The 16,454-nt window shown below is 46.7% G+C and overlaps 1 protein-coding gene across 3 annotated transcripts in view; it reads right to left on the reverse strand.

Moving 5' to 3' along the window:
• The window catches only part of DAB1 (DAB adaptor protein 1), a 1,133,694-nt gene extending 1,119,256 nt beyond the window's left edge, over positions 1 to 14,438 (reverse strand). Inside the window, exon 1 of one of the 3 annotated variants that reach the window (XM_004751627.3) lies at positions 13,932 to 14,438. The gene's annotated coding sequence lies outside the window, so the exon portion shown is untranslated. The remainder of the gene's footprint in view (positions 1 to 13,931) is intronic. The other 2 variants (XM_004751624.3, XM_004751628.3) reach the window with 2 other exon arrangements.
• Between the last annotated feature and the right edge of the window lie 2,016 nt (positions 14,439 to 16,454).

A 16,454-nucleotide genomic window follows, 5' to 3' on the forward strand; every position in this document is an offset into this window, starting at 1 on the left:
CCAGTCCATACTGGTTCCCTACTGCCACAGACTGCGGCTACGATGGGGAGCAAAACAGACACAGTCCCTGCCTCCTGGTGCTCCCAGACAAATAAACAGGGTTGCAATGCCCTGTGATGGGCAGCATGATGGGGAAAGACAGGGTGTTCAGAGGCACTGCCCAGAGAGAGGGCTACAGAACTGAAATTTCACACTGAGTGGAAAATAGTCCCGTGGGGCAGAAAAGCCTGCCCAGCAGGCTGTGTGCTCAGCCACTGGGAGAAGAACAAGGGTGGCCAGGGCAGGGGCCCGGCAGCCGTGCAAGGCATGGGCCCTCCTCCTGCTAGGCCCATCTGTCTGTTCCCTGGGAGGGCTAGAATCACAGCTCCAGAAAGCTGGAAGAACTGCAGGTCACGCGGCACCACTCATTCAACAAACCATGTCCCAGATAGACAATGTCTCGGGAGGAAACAAGGACCTGCGCGGGATTCCTGGGGCCCAGGAGTCCCAGACCGATCAAACACGGCCAGGGATGGGGGAGGTTTGCACTTTACCCCAAGGCAATGGGCTTGAGGCAGAGGAAGTGACACCATCAGATCTGGGACTTGGCAGATCCCACTCAGAGAGCAGGATGCAGAGGCTGGGCCCTGAGCTCTGAATGACTAACCCCGGAGCCTCTGACCTTAATCCAGCCTCACATTTGTGGGGTTCCTACAATCTGAAGGGGCAAGCCCTGGAAGAAATGGACAAGACAAAGTATTCATATGGCTGAAGGACAACTCCAGGATAGACTTGTTTCTCAGACCTGGATCTCAGTGGAACAGGAAGACAGTAAAGATTAGATTCTCTTTCTGCCTCGGTCGATAATGAGCTGTTGGGCAGTGGACCAGTCAACATCCCTCACCCAAGCCTCCACATCCCCAGTCTGTGTGATGGGTGGAGAGCTAGGGAGCTAGTGACAGACGACAGTCACCAACCTTCAGTGAAGTGTTACCGTCAGCCAAGTGCTCACCTGACTTGATGCCTACACACCCCTTGTGAAGTAGACCCAATTATCACCGTCTTCACGTTACAGCTTTGGACCCTGAAATTTGGAGATGTTAAGTAGCTCGATGAGAGTCAGACATGAAGTCAATTGTAGAAACGGGATTTGAGCCCAGCATTTCAAATGCTCGACTGGGAAAACAGAGTTTGAAGCCCTCATCCATTTATTCCACGAGGATTTTCTGAGCACCTAGGCTACGAGGGTGAAGAGATGAGGAAGCAGGGCTCCTCCGGAGGCGGACTATATTCTCTAGCTTGGTGGGAGCCCTGAATTCCAGTCCTGCCTGTGACATTAACTTGGCCTCCACGTAGCGAGTGTGCGGGGTGTGTACAGGGGGAGGGGTAGAGGAAGTGGTTATGACAAAAATCCTCTCTCTTGGTCTTCCTTCCGTACTTGGGACTCACCCTGTGTCAGTGGGACATCACGAAAGACCCAGGAATGAGATGGCCGATCTCTGGCACAGTTGAAACAACAGCATCATCCCCCAGTGAATGTAACCTGAGTCCACCAGACACCCACAGAAAGGGTTGGTGGGGCAGCTGGGTCCTTATTCGGCAGATAGAGCCACAACGGTCTGCATAGAAGCTGCCCCTCCAGCTCTCAGAGCCCAAAAAGCCAGTGTGAGAAAGGGGTCTCTGCCTTGTAGATCATGAGACCCGGCCAGGCCTGGGGCTGACATAAGGGAGAGGTGCCCCTGGAGGCAAGCTCAGGTAAGCTGCCCCAAACCATAGACAGCAAAACACCATCCAATTAGAGCTAATTAGCTACCTGTGGAGCCGGGGCAGCAGAAAGGCCAGAAAGGGGCTGTTAGGAGGCCTGTGCCTCCCCTTGCACTGCCCCTGACTCCCCCGGCAGTGCCTGCAGGGGCCAAGGCAAGTAGACCTGCCCTCCCACCCCCAGGTAACCCACCCTGCTCTGACTAATGAGTCGAATCCAGGGACGGAGGGTACAACCTGCTGAGAAATGTTTTCTCCCTTCTTCTAATAAACTTTTCAAAAAGGCTCCTGAGATCCACGGTTGGATTCTCCCATGAACACAGCCCCAGGTGTTGAGGGGACAGAGGCACACAGTAACAGCTCATTTAGCAGGGAACAAATGGCCTCCTTTCGGGCCAGCAGTTGAAACATTATACACTCAGACAAGTGCTGGGGCCCAAGATGAGTGTCGATCGGAAAGACAAGCAGAGGACACGGCACCCATTCCTTTGAGAAATCCCCTGACTGCTTTTGGGTGGAGGGAGATAGGGAATGAAAGATGATGTTCTCTTCAAACAACCCAAAAGGCAAAATGCAAAAGTGTTGGTTGGAATAAAATATTGAAATCAAAATATTATTAACAGTAATAATAGCTTATATGTGCATGTGTACAGTCCCTTGTCATTCATAATTCATTTTCACATGCATCACTTCTTGAAGTTTCACACCGATTTTATGCAGCAGGAAAGGCAATAGGCAGCATTCCCATTGTATAGAGAAAGATTTGGGGAGGCTGAGAGCTTAAGCCCCATGTCGCACAAGCCATATGTCAATGCCACAGTTCAAATCAAGCCTATACTTTCCATATTTGGACAGCAAATCCAAATTTCGTTATGTCCCCTTTACACTTTTTTTTTTTTTAATCATAATATATTAGGGCTGGAAAGGTCCTTAGAAATCCCTGGAAACCTGGAACCCAAAAATATTAAACAACATATCCAAAGTCAAACATCAAAGTAAGATAGGTCCTTGGTCTCCATACTCCCTCCAGGGCAATGTTTTTCTGACTATTGTATCTATTCACATCCAATAACAAGGGCTATTTCTACAAAACTAGCAATATAAATTTTTTCTTTTATGTTGTTCCCTTAAGAACAGTTGATGTCAATGACCAACATTTTCATTTGACACCAGCCTTTATTTCTAATAAAGCAATGACATTAATGTGGTGGGAGAAACAAGCATAAAAGGAGAGAATCAGTAGAGTTCCCTTCCTGCAGTAGGGGCTCAATAAATGTTTGCTGAGTTGGATGCAGTGAAATGAGTGTGGACCCACGGGGAAACGAGAGAAAGGGGAGGTATTTTGCACACACACAGATGGAAAGACATTGACTCTGTGTAAGATACTGTGCTCTTACAAATGACACAAAGAAGACATTTGCCATATTCTAGGCTGGTTTTCGACATCAACTTGATGTTCCCCCCAACCTTTTGGTCATTAAAAAAAAATTTTTTTTTTGTTATGTTAGTCCCCATACAGTACATCACTAGTTTTTGTTGGAGTGTTCCATGACTCATTGCTTGCGTATAACTCCCAGTGCTCCACGCAATCCGTGCCCTCCTTAATATCCATCCCCTCCCACTGTCTTGACATTGCATACTCCCAGGGAGAGCACAGTGGGATGTGTGCTTCCAGCCAATGCCCTGGAAAATGTCTGATCTTCACTGAAGTTTTGACACTGCTTTCCGTGTCATCTCAGTGTCTTCTTGTTTCTTTTCTTTTCCATATTGTGGAGTGAAGAAAGAAGCATGTAAAGGGATATGGAACTATTAGTAAAGTCCTAGTGACAAACCAGATGTCAGGAGGCGTTCTCTCACTCTGTTACTGAGCGGCTACACATGATTCTCCTTTGGAAGCTTCTGTCAATTTCTGTCTGTTTTTTACTCTTCCTCTCAATCTACAGGAGGTTTTGGTTCTTTGGGAGGTAGGAAATATCACAGATCACCATACTGTGATGCAGAGTATCCTTTAGTCTAGAAAGTGTGCTAGTGATCACTACGGTTCATTGAACACCTGCAATAATGATTATCAGAAAATCAAAGAGATAGCTGAATTTTATTGAGTGTCTATTATGTGTTCCATGCTAAGTGTTTCATGTGCATTATTTTACTTAGCCTTTATACAACCACCCTATGATGTTTAATTTGCCTAAAACTGTATTATCTACGTGGTGGCAAAGTCAGATGCTAACTTCAGAGTCCATGTCCTTCACCAGAAGAGAACATTCATTCTTTCATTCATTTGCACAACCACTATGTACCAGACCTGTGCTAGCTACTGAGATACAGAGAGAAAAGACCAAGACCATGCTCTCGGGCAGCTGGCACTAGCATGAGCAGAGAGAGAAACCAAAGGTCACAAACTATGTGCTAGGTGTAGTGACAGAGGGATTACCGGGGGCTTTGGGCATAGCCAGGAGGGACACCTAATCCAGTCTAGGAGAGGACAAAGAAGATTCCCAGAGGAATGGTGCCTCCGTCTTGAAGAGTAGGGAGAAGTCTGTCAAATGGAGGGAGACACAAAGGACAGACAGTTTCCTCACGGTGCTGGGAGAGGACAGCAATAGGCACCGAGACGTGGAAGCTCGGGAGAGCAGGAGCACAGCCAAGAGTCTTCCAAGCAGTTCAGAATGGATGACACCTGGAAGAGCAAGCCGGAGAGCAAACAGCAAGGGGACTGGAGAGGAAGGAGGCTGAAATACAGGACACAACCCTGGGAGGGGCTTTTCTGCCATGCTAAAGAATTTGTTAGATCTTGAAGGCCACGGTGGCCCCGGAGGGTTTGTAAGCAAGTGTGTGATGTTCAAGGGGAAGGCTTACTGCCTACTTACACACTAGTCCCAGAAGGGAAAAGCAGGGCAGCAACACTTCCATCGCCTCTCGTCAAAGGAAAGGGACTGATTTATCTTTTGGGTGAAATCCAGAGAGGAACATAAACGTATGTGGCTCCCGCAGATATGCTCTAGACTCTCTCAGCACAATTTCAACTGCACGTCTGTGTTTCTTGCACTTCTCTGAGACCCAGGAGTGACTAGAGGGTGCTCTGGGCACCAAGAAGACCTATTTGCATGAGGCTTGGAGGGAAGAACTGAAAAGTCAGCGGGTATCTGCCATGGGCAGAGAGAGGAGCTCTTCTGGGGCAGCTCAACGATCCTCCCCATCTGTTCCTAGCAACAGTGTCATCTCCACTGTAACAATTCCATGATGTGGTTGACTAGCTGTCCTCACACCCAAGCTTGGCTCCCAGGACCCTTCTCGAATGCAGTAGGCTACCCAACACCCATTAATAAATCCCTTTCTGCTTAAACTGTGTCATCATCAACTAAGAACCTAATTGATACAACATGACAGTTCCTTTCTTTCTCTTCTTCAAAGCTGCCTGACCTCAGAGATCCTCATTCATTGCTCACCCAAGAAATAAGTCTATGAGGCCACTTGTGCTCCTGCAGGGAGAAAGGGAGACCTGTCTATATCCAGCTCAGACCAAGTGAAACAGAAAGTTCTGGAATCCTGATGCAGCTACACAACATGCACAGCCTCCAACCACGCTTTCACAGAAATAAGATCCAGGTCTTCATTGTTGACTGGCCCCAGTGTTCATCTCCTATTGGTTTTTAACTCAGAGGGAGAAAGGGCATGATTAAATATCACTCCCTCCCATCAAAATCCCCACCCCCGCACCTAGAAAAAATAGATCACATTTGTGCTTTGGAAGCAGGGAGACCAATTAGAATCAGCCGTTAGGCTGAAATAAACCCAATTCCAGAGTCAGTCTGGAGTAAGGAAGGAGATGCTTCTGTGTTAATCAGGAAGGCAATGGGAGCCCATGGGGTGCAGAAACTTCAGCTGGGCGATGCAATCTGTTGATTACCAGGAGACCGTTTTTCGCAAAGGAGGTCATAATCTCAAACTTGTACTATTTGCGGGGGGCTGATTTTCCCCTTGACTCTCACAGAGTTGCCAACACACCTGCTTCCAAAGCATGTGGTCTCCTCACCTAGACATCTTAGAACAGAGAACGAAGGTGGAGTAAGAAATCGGAGTAATTAACCTCGAGTGGGGCCATGGAGAACTATACAGGGCAGGAGCTAAATTAAAGAAAAATCAGCCAAGAAGTTCCAAATTTTCTAGTTCCTGAGCTCCACACCGGCAGCAATCTTGACCCTCCTCCCTGCATTTTCTCATCACTAAAACACGGAAAGAAAGCTTATAAATAGAGCTGTCTTTATCGAGCAACTATTTTACATGCCACACACCAGTGGGCAGTGGGGAGAAAAAGTAGGCCACTGTACCAAGGGGGGTTGACAATCTGGCAAGGGAGCAGAGAGGACACCGGGAAGGGTGAGAGTAGGTGTGGCAGACACTGCCAGTGTCTCTGCCAACTTGCATTCTTCCTCTCTTCTATTATATAGCACCCTGATTCTGGCTCATGGCCACCCAGAGTTAAAACAGCACCCCTTGGTCTCCCTTCTTTCAGGAGGGGCCAATTGCCTTGGTGCTGGGCAATGAAGATGTACAAAGAGATTTGTACATGCAACTTCTGGCCACGCCCTCAAAAGAAATGGGAAGGCTCTCCTCTGCCCTCTTTTTTTTTCTCTTCCAGCCCTCTAGTTTGAATGAGGATGTGGTGCCATGCTGTCCCAGATCATGAAGATGATAGCAATGTCTGAGAGATGGAGAAGCAGCAAGCTAGAAGAAACCTGGACACCACACGACTTTACAGCATAGAGCTGCCCTATACACTCAGGCTTTAACAAGACTGAAATAGATACATTTCTACCATTCTAAAGATCTCTTAATCCATTATATTTAGGGTCGTGGCTACATGACATCGGAGCTATATCCCAATTTTTTGAAATGGCCACCGCTTCACTTACTTGTCAATCTCACCTTCCCAGAAAAGAGTTGTAAACAAAGAAACAAACAAACAAACAAAAAAACCCTAAACAGTCACAGATGTATCTTCACTGGGAGCTGGGGCACTTTATGCATAGTAATGGCAACCAGGCCAAGACTTGGCTGATGTTTATTGACCTTTAATATACGCACATTTCCAAGGAGCAGGATTCCTGACATTAGTCCACAGCCAATGCAAAGACAGGGAGAAAGGGAAGAAGACAACTTTTAGAGGCAGATAAACTGACAATACCAAGACACAATAACCAAGACACAATACAATAGGGAGGATAAAGACTGAAAAAGCATAAAAAAAATAGATATTGGAATCTAAAATCTGTACATCCATAGGTCTGAGGTTACTTGTATATAGGGGCAAACAGTCCTGCATCACTAAATAGTCTTAAGGGAGTGGTTTGGATGACTCAGTTGGCTAAGCGTCTGCCTTTGGCTCAGGTCGTGATCTTGGGGTCCTGGGATCTAGCTCCATGATGGGTTCCCTGCTCAGCAGGGAGTCTGCTTCTCCCTCTCTCTCTGCCCCTCCGCACTCCTGCTCATGTTCTCTCTCTCTCAAAGAAATAAAAGTCTTAAAAAATAAATAAATAAAGTCCTTAAAGTTATCAAGTATATAGCCCAACACAGTAATTGATGCTCATAATGATATTTCTGAGCCATGTTCATTTTAAAAAGGAGGGAAAAGTAATTTATTTATAAATATTTCCAAAACATCAGTCATCTTGAAATTTTGTTAATTTGAAACATCCCAGTCTATGGATGCCATGTATATGTTATTTCATATAATTCAATATTAAATGAAATACACTTGGATATCACACATGTAGTCAATGTTATAACCATTTATTCTGAACCTACACTTTTTCAGGCCTTGCCCTGGATGTGATGTCCTAGAGACACATGATTACCGTCTAGTAACTCACAGTCTAGTTTGAGCATAAACAAAGAGATCATTATGACACCAGATCCAACTTCCAAGGAAAGAAAGTCACATACAATATAGATGAAAGAAAAAAGAATGTGAAAGGAACCCTTATGAAATGATAAGAAAAAGACAAGCTACCAAAAAGAAAAATGGGCAAAGATGAATTAGCCATGCACCGAGAAGCAAATCCAAATGTCCAATGAACATGAGATCTAAAACACAAAGTAAGTAACAACAAGCTACCACTTGCCACCTAACCAGGTTAGCTAAAGTAAATGATAACACATGCTCCTGGCAAAGATATAGGGAAAAGACTATTATGTGAACAGAAATGTGAATTATTACATTCTCCTTGGAAAGATACATGGCACTATCTCCTAAAACTTTAGAAAGTACATATCCTTTGTCTTGGAAATATTAGTTTTGGGACTCTCTTCATATGAGAGCAAGCATAGCAACAGGTAATGATAAACAGACAAGGATGCCTATTTCAGAACTGTGTATACAAATTAGTGGAACAAAAGTAAATGCTCATCGGTAGGTAAATGGTTGAAAAATTTGTGGTGTATTCATACCACTGAAACTCACAAAGTCACTGAAAAGAGTGGTATACCTATACCCATTGGCTGAGGGAAGGCTGGTGGGGGTCGGGGGCAGAAGAGTTTCCCATAGTGGTTTATTGTTGTTGTTTTTTAAAGATTTCATTTACTTATTTGACAGAGACAAAGATCACAAGTAGGCAGAGAGACAGACAGAGAGAGAGGGGGAAGCAGGCTCCCCGCTGAGCAGAGGGTCGGATGCGGGGCTCTACCTCAGGACTCTGAGATCATGACCTGAGCTGAAGGCAGAGGCTTTAACCCACTGAACCACCCAGGCACCCCAATCCCATAGTGTTTTAAGTGAGAAATACAGGATGCCAAGAAATACATATACATCTATCTCATCTTTTAAATCAATGACAAAAATCCTTCCGTATGTAAATACTGGTGTGAACATATACATGTAAATATTATTAAATCATAGAGAAAATACAAAAGAATAGGTTATTAGATTAGTTTGGGGGGCAAGGGACAGTAAATAAGCAAACAAAACTGTATTTAAAAATAGATGCCCCGTTATGGATACTGGGGAAGGTATGTACTATGGTAAGTGCTGTAAAGTGTATAAACCTGGCAGTTCACAGACCTGTACCCCTGGGGCTAATAATACATTACATGTTAATAAAAAATTAAAAAAAAATAGATGCCCAGGACAAAAATCAAACAGCTTTCATAATAAGGCAGAGCACAAAAAATCACATCCATCTATATATGCTAATATATGGGTCTATGGACATAAATGAAAGCACAGCCACTAAATTACAGATAACATAATGGGAATTTCAAATGATTTTTGCTAACCTCTTATATTTTTTCTGTATGTTGACATTTTTTAACAGTTAACTTGTATTACTCACATAATTTGAAAAATTAATAAAGTGATTTAAAAAAAAAAACCCACCATGGTCAGTGCTGGTCAATATTCATTAGAGTTAACTAAGAAAACCTCATGCAGGACTTGACAACTGACCTCAGCCTTAAAAGCCTCGTGGATCTGGAGGAGATCTGAAAAAGAAGGGTCTTTCCAGCAGGAAAAACTGCATAAGTACAAGTACGGACACAGACATGAACCTGGAAACTAACCCTCAGGCAGTCTGCCTTAACCAGAACAGAGGATGAAGAAAAAACTCACGGCTGGAACTCCATGACCACAGTAAAAGCAAACAGATAAGAAGCAGAAAAGGCCACCACCATGCATAAGCAAAAATATAATTTTGGGAGTTCACATTAACAAAGGAAACAGCTTGGTTTCTTCAAGTTCTACAAATTGACAAATATTTTGAGTTCTTAGGACTCTGTCCATGGGGACACCATGTGTTTCACTCAGATGTAAACTTCAGTTTGGTAACATTTTCATTTTAAACCCTCCTTCCTGTCAGTTTCCAGCTCGGCTGTAAATATTTGCTGGAAGAAAAAATGTCACTAAAGATCTGAGCTCAAGCTTCCAAAAAAAAAAAAATGGTCATTTTGAAACAAGAAGAAGTCATATTCTGCATGTTAATTAAACAAGAAGTCTCAAGACCTATGGCTCAGAGTTCATTTTGGAAAAAAAAATCGTTTTTATTTATTAAAAGCCTATGAATACAAATGAATTCTTTATCTGGTGTTCTTTCTTGTTTAATTCTGTCCCCTTTGAGACAGGAACTTCATGGGCTTTGCTAGATAAATTGAAAGGTTGTCTAGTGGCACTGGGTCTTCTGTCCTCCACAATAAGGTTGTTTCATAAGCTGTAAGTAAGCAACTGTTAAATGGTACAGGGTTCCATCACTCTCACCGACAAAGAAGGGGTCTATTACCAAGTGATGGTCACCACCTTGCCCAAACCAACCAGTGTCACAAAGCAGCCCAACCGAAGTTGATTTCAACCTGAGAAACACTCCCTTTTCTCTTCTACCGGTGGCTCTCATTCTCTAAATGGGGCTTGTAGCCATGAGGGTCCCAATATTCCTATTCCCACCATCACAATAAGAAGTATGGAAGCTAATATTGTTCTTCCATTTCCAGGAAATTGAAAGAGACACACAGGACCTTCAAGTGACCCTTCCGACGAGCAGAGTTCACAAGGTAGAGTAGGAATGTATTTTCTAGAGAAGGAAAAAAGGCTGTACCCACAAATCTATGAAAGGCACGTCTGTAGCATGTATATGTGATGTGAGTGTGGTGAGTGTATGCATGTGTGTGTGTGGTGTGTGTGTGAGAGAGGTCTTGTGTATGGGTGTGATGCTGTGTGTTAGGGTGTGTGTGTGTGTGTGTGTGTGTGTGTGTGTGTATAGGAGGGAAGCAGAAGGCCAGGCTCTGAAAGGCTCTGAAGTCTATGGTCAGATATTTGAATAATATGCTTTAGGCAACAGGGAAACTTTTATGTTTTTTGATCTGGGGAATAACATGATCAAAGCTATGTTTTAGAAAGATCAAGTCACAGCTCTGGGGAGGGCCTGTACTGGAGGCCAGAAGAGGAGTCGGAGGTACTGAGGATGGTCTGGAACGAGGACAAGGCGGCTGGAGAAGAGAAAATTAATTGGAATTACTTTCCCATCACTCTTAGTTTTAGATGGCAGGTAAAAGTGTTTACTATCGGGGCGCCTGGGTGGCTCAGTGGGTTAAGCCGCTACCTTCGGCTCAGGTCATGATCTCAGGGTCCTGGGATCAAGTCCCGCATCGGGCTCTCTGCTCAGCAGGGAGCCTGCTTCCTCCTCTCTCTCTGCCTGCCTCTCTGCCTACTTGTAATCTCTCTCTGTCGAATAAATAAATAAAATCTTAAAAAAAAAAAGTGTTTACTATCATTATTCTTTTTTCCTCCAACTTTAAATAAATGAAAAATACACTTTTAAAAATTTGGCCATTCTATGAATGATGGACCTAAAGACAAAGGGATACCTTCCCCTCCAAAGTCATTTGGACACTCAGCTTGTCCAAAGGGAGTACCCCAATCTGACCCCAATGAGAGTGCTTTTGGGGCTATGCAAAGCACATCTACTAACAAACAAATCCTTGCCAGCTCCAACCCCACACCAGCAACTGCATCCCCCAGTCAAGGAAGAGACAAGAACCAGAGTTGATGGGTTTTCTGCGGTGCAATGTTTATGTCATAAGTAATTATCTGATTATGTCAAAGCTCAGTTCCTAGCAAGTCTATCTGGAATGAGTCTTTTGCGGTTCAGGGTTTTCCTCTACATTTTTTCAAGCCAGGTAATAAAACAAGACTTTGGTTCATATGGGCCTTTCTCTCCCCTTCTGCAAGCTAGAATTCCTCCTCCCTGTATGTCCTCCCGTGCCTACATTTCTTCCTTCCCTTCTCCCTTCATTCTCTACCTCTCCTGCTTCTTTCCCACTGCCTGCCTGTTTTCACAGCCTGAAGCTCTCTCTCTCTCTCTTTTCCCACTCTCCCCACCTCATGCTCTTTCACTCTGTCCTCTCTCCCTTCCTTCTCCCCCCATCTCCCTTCCCACTATCTAAAAAAGCTACAATTTTAGAAGAGGAGGAAGGCCTTTGCTAGCACAAGAGACGAGTAACAAACAGGATCGCAGTGAGGTGAACGGCTGAGTCCTGCTTCAAGAAAAATAAATAAATAAGTCTCGGAAAAGAGAGAGAGGGCTGAACAGTGGCCCTTCATTTTGAGGAAAGCGGGTGGAGCCTATGGCTCCCAGTCGTCCCTGAACACCAGTATCACTAGGCAGCCTTCCAGCTGGGCAATTCCTATTTGCTCCTAAGCCCCAGCCAGCTTTCTCCACTGGGAGTGAGGTGGCACGGCTGCTGTCAGATCGCACTGCTCAGCTACTCCTCTTGATCAGCTCAGAAAGGAAGAAAAGCCATAAAATTCAGAACCAGCTCATGTCAGCACTGCAGGGGATGTCAGGGACCACCTGGTCCAACGTGGTCAGGTCCCCGGTGGAAAGGCGAGGACCCTGGCTCACTAAATGCCAGGGGGACTCATTATTAGAAAACCCAGACCTAGGACCTGTTGCAAAAAAAAATCCCTCTGCCCTGGGAACAGCTCTAGGTGTCTGCCTTCTGAAAATAAATCCAGGATATAGGGTCCTGATGCATAAACAGATAGGATGAGCTTAAAATAGAGACAGAAAGGGATTCAAATGCACAGGGTGCACATTAGAAATCCCGTGTATGCTGCTGGCAAAAAGGATTTGAGAAAGGAAGTCTGCTGAAGACGGGGCTGCAGTGGTAGAGGGCTCTAAGCTCTGAAGACCTTTTTAATATGGCTGTATTGTAATACTGCAGTGCCAAACCCCGCCAGTCACTCCAAAAAAGAAAAAGGAAGCCCCGCTCAGCAGCAGAACTTCCCAGCCCTGAAGACAGATTGTCTCCCATTTGCACCCATTTAATAACCGCTTTATTTAACAAGAGTGGGGGGAATGTGCATCCTCGGAAGCCAGAGCACAAGAACCTCCTTCTGCAACGACGCGATTCCTTGGACATGAAACTAAAATGCATTCCTCGGAACTCACCCTCCCAAAACAGCAGCAAAGCCACTGTGAGGCGATTTCCAGGGGAGAGTCCCCCCCAGAGACAAGGGGGATGGGGCTGGCAAGCAGGGGACACACCTTTTCTGAGCTGTTGGAAACATGCTGCCTGCAAAGTCCACCCAGACTGTGCTGTCAAGGGTTAATTTCCTGGGGTTGGGGGGGGCGCGGAAAAAAGGAACAGATGCACACACGCATACCCCTACTGAATCCTCACAACCTCTGCCGCCACCATACATTCGGATTTCTTTTTTTTTTTTTAATCTTAAATTCCCAGAAATTCCCCCATCAGCCATATCTTTTCGGAACAGCCCCTCCACCTGGGCTGGATTCCCATCTCATCACCAGTGAAAGCCCAGAGAGCCGGGCATAATTATTTTGCTACAAGGTTATGCCTAATTGGCCACTAACCTAATTGATTAATCATCTCATTTTTCAAGGCAGCCTCAAAGAGCCAAACTGGGGGTGGGGTGGGGAAGAGAAAAAAAAAAAACGTGTCCAGGTGGCGCGAGGGGTAAAACTACAGACTGGGGGAAAGACCCGCAGCCACCTTGCCTTGTTTCTGGACACAGGAGTGGACAGAAAATCACAGAAAACCCAGAATGAGTAGGGAAGTGCCCAAGACCACAAAAGGACAGAGCCGGGAACCTCGACGCTGTCCAACCAGCCTGTGTCCAACCGCCTCTGAGAGGATTAAGTTGTTTCGCCTGGGCTGGGAAGGGTTAAGTAGCTGCGCGTCAACCCAGTCTCAGCTACCGCGGGGGGAGCAAAAACCACTTGTCCCAGTGTCGGCGAGTCCCCGTGGGTGCCCCGGGGGGCCGCCCTCGGGTTCCGGCCACAACTTGCGCGGTTCTGCGCGGCGGCCCTGGTCTGCGTCTTTGCGCGCCACCCAAAACTTTGCGCACACTGCAGCCGCCGCCCGCCCGCTTTTCGCAGCAAGTCGCACGCCTCCAAGTGCCACGGCAGCCCCTCCGCAGCCGCCGCTGCCTGGCTTCGGGCTCCAGACTTTTCCCTCGCCGCCTCCAGTTCCCACCCAGGGGGCTCCCTCGCGGCTGCAGGAGCGCGGCACCCTCCCCGCGTTGGGCAGGCGGTGCGGGCGCAACGATCCAGATGACCACCTCGCCGGGTCCGGGCAGCACCCGCGGGACAGATTGGTCCGCGCGGCCATCCCCACCCACCCCGGCGCGCCTACCCCGAGCCTACCACGCCGAGGCAAGCGAGCGCAACACCTTCTCCTACCTTCCCGCGGCTGAGGACCACACTCTCCGCTCAGCCCTCTCGACTCATCCTCCGGCTGCAGGAGAGGGCAGTGGGGCTCCGCTTTTGTTCCCTGGGGTTGGCAGGTCTGTGTAGGGCCAGGGCGCGGGAGCTGCCGCGGAGCTGGGTATCCCGGACGGGGGATGCTCAGCTCACTCCCAGCAGCTCTGCCGGCAGCAGTAGTGGTGGCGGCAGCAGCGGCAGCAGCAGCAGTAGCAGCAGCGGTAGAGATAGTGCCGGCTCTCTGCAGGCCACATCTTTCATACCTTATACATCACTACCGCATTCCCCCGAATAGGGGAGCCCCACAGCATTTCGCCACCTAGCGCAGAATGCAGGAGCCCGCAGCAGTGGCAAAGCCTACCCGGCCAGGATGTGAACACTGTGAGGAGAGGACCTCAGTACACGCTGGAAGACTCTCTCGCCTCTCTGATCTCAGTGGGGCCTACATCGTGCAGCCATTCTGCGGTGCTCACCTTGTGGGACTGGCTGTTTCCCGAAGAGGTCTGGACTTGAGGCTATGGAGGGACAATTTACTAGGGGGAGCCGTCTTTGCTGCTGTTGTAGTCTTGGCCAGCACGTGCCTTTACACAGCCTCTTCCCCGCTTTCACACACACGAGGCTTTGCAGCAGCAGACACACATTTCTCTGTGTCTTAGAGACACAGTTCTGCTCTTCCCAAGATCCAGTATGTAGGCTGAGGAGCAGGCAGACAGGGGTTCCAGTTTCAGCGCTGTGTCCATAAGCAAACTAGTGAATGATGATGGAGCCTGCATTTCTTCATCTGCAAAATGGGAATCAGATTATCTGTCTCATAGGATTGTTGTGAGACCCAAATGAGATAAGCACAGAACTTGACACATGTTGAGTGAGAACTTTCTTCCTTCATCCCCTACAGGTCCTTCTTTCCTGGGATAATAACACAACAGTAACAGCTCACTTATTCAAAAGTATTTACTGTGTGCTTACTTATGTGACAGTCTCTATTTTATGGAGTGGGGTAGGACTTCCCAGAAAGATAGGCAAGTGATCCTTACTCTCTTGAAACTTTCTCACTGGTACAAGGACACAGAAAAAAACCCCAGCAAATTAGCAGGACACTGACAGATACTACTAATTATGGCAATGCAAATGACAACCACTTGATGTGAGGTGGTAGCTAATGTGATAGGAAATGACCAGGGTAGGACATCCGGCTGCTGGTTGGTAAAGGACTGTCAACAAGATGGTAAGGAGCCAGGCATAAAAGATCTGAAGGGGAAACACTAAAGACAGAAGAGCAAGTGCAAAGGCCCTGAGGCAGGAGTGAGTTGAACGTATTTGAAGAGCAGAAGGAAACTGACTGTGGCTGGAAGACAGCGAGAGTGGTCATTAGTGGTATGAGATAAGATGGGGAAGTCAGAGAGAGAGGTTGGTCTTACAGGAGGAGGTCAGGTAATTCGACTCAGAAGTTTGGAGTTCAGGGAGATGTGATTGTTCTGGGATTGGAGATAGTAGTATTGCATTTGTAAATGCTCACCTAGGTTGTTATCTGTTATGCAGAGAATAGACTGGAAGGGACATGGGTGGAAACAGGGGGAGTAATCAGAGGCTCCTACAGTGGTGCACAAAAGTCCCCTTCCTTTTCCTGGCTGGCACCACCATAGTGACCTCTCCTCCTCCACTAGGTTAGTTGAGGGGAGGGCCACTTGGCCAGTACCTTGGAAGCTTGAAGGTGAATCTCTTTCCTCACCTGGAAAATGTAAATAATAATATATATTCTTATTAAATTATTGTATTAAGTAAGGGGACGAAGGACTAAAGTGATAAATAAGTGTTTCATCTTCACTGTATTTATCACTTCTAGAACCTCCAAAGTGCTCCTCCAGGGGCCTCCAGAGTGCTCCTACAATACCTCTGTTCCATCTGAGGGAAGGGAGGCTCTGCCATCCCTATGCTGGAACTGTCCTGCCCAGGACCTGGCAGATGTAAACTTGGGTCTAGAAAGAGTTCCTCTTGACACCTACCAAAAGGCTTGTATTGGTAATCCCACGTTCTGCACCCATCCTCTGTCTTCTTTCCAAGCAGGAAACCAATTTTCATTTTGTTTAGGTTGTGTTGATGTTCTTTTCCTGCCTGACACCATCGTCTAGTTTAAAGCAAGCAGGACATCATCATATGAAGCGCTGGAAGTATAAACTAGAAGGAGGGGGAAGGGCTGGGTGGGGTAGGATGGCCTATAGAGCTGGAGATGAAACAGTCCTTTCTCTCTTAGCAACAGGAGGAAAGGTTCTCAGCTGAGACACATGAAAATCTCTTGCATCCATGCAGTGTAATAGATTCCAGAGGACTTCAGAATCCTTTTCCCAGGAATGTTTGGGTATCCCCCCACTTTGACAGATGAAGGAGCTGAACCCCAGTTCGTGATATAACAGAGCCGGCACTTGGACCCAGGTGCTCTTGCCTTTCTCCCGTTTTGTGCCTGAAGGCTTCAAGTGACCCCAACCTAACAGAGTTGTCTAACTT

This window comes from Mustela putorius, unplaced genomic scaffold (assembly GCF_011764305.1).
Source record: "Mustela putorius furo isolate JIRA1106 unplaced genomic scaffold, ASM1176430v1.1 tig00003853_pilon_pilon_pilon, whole genome shotgun sequence".
In the NCBI taxonomy this organism is placed as follows: domain Eukaryota; kingdom Metazoa; phylum Chordata; class Mammalia; order Carnivora; family Mustelidae; genus Mustela; species Mustela putorius.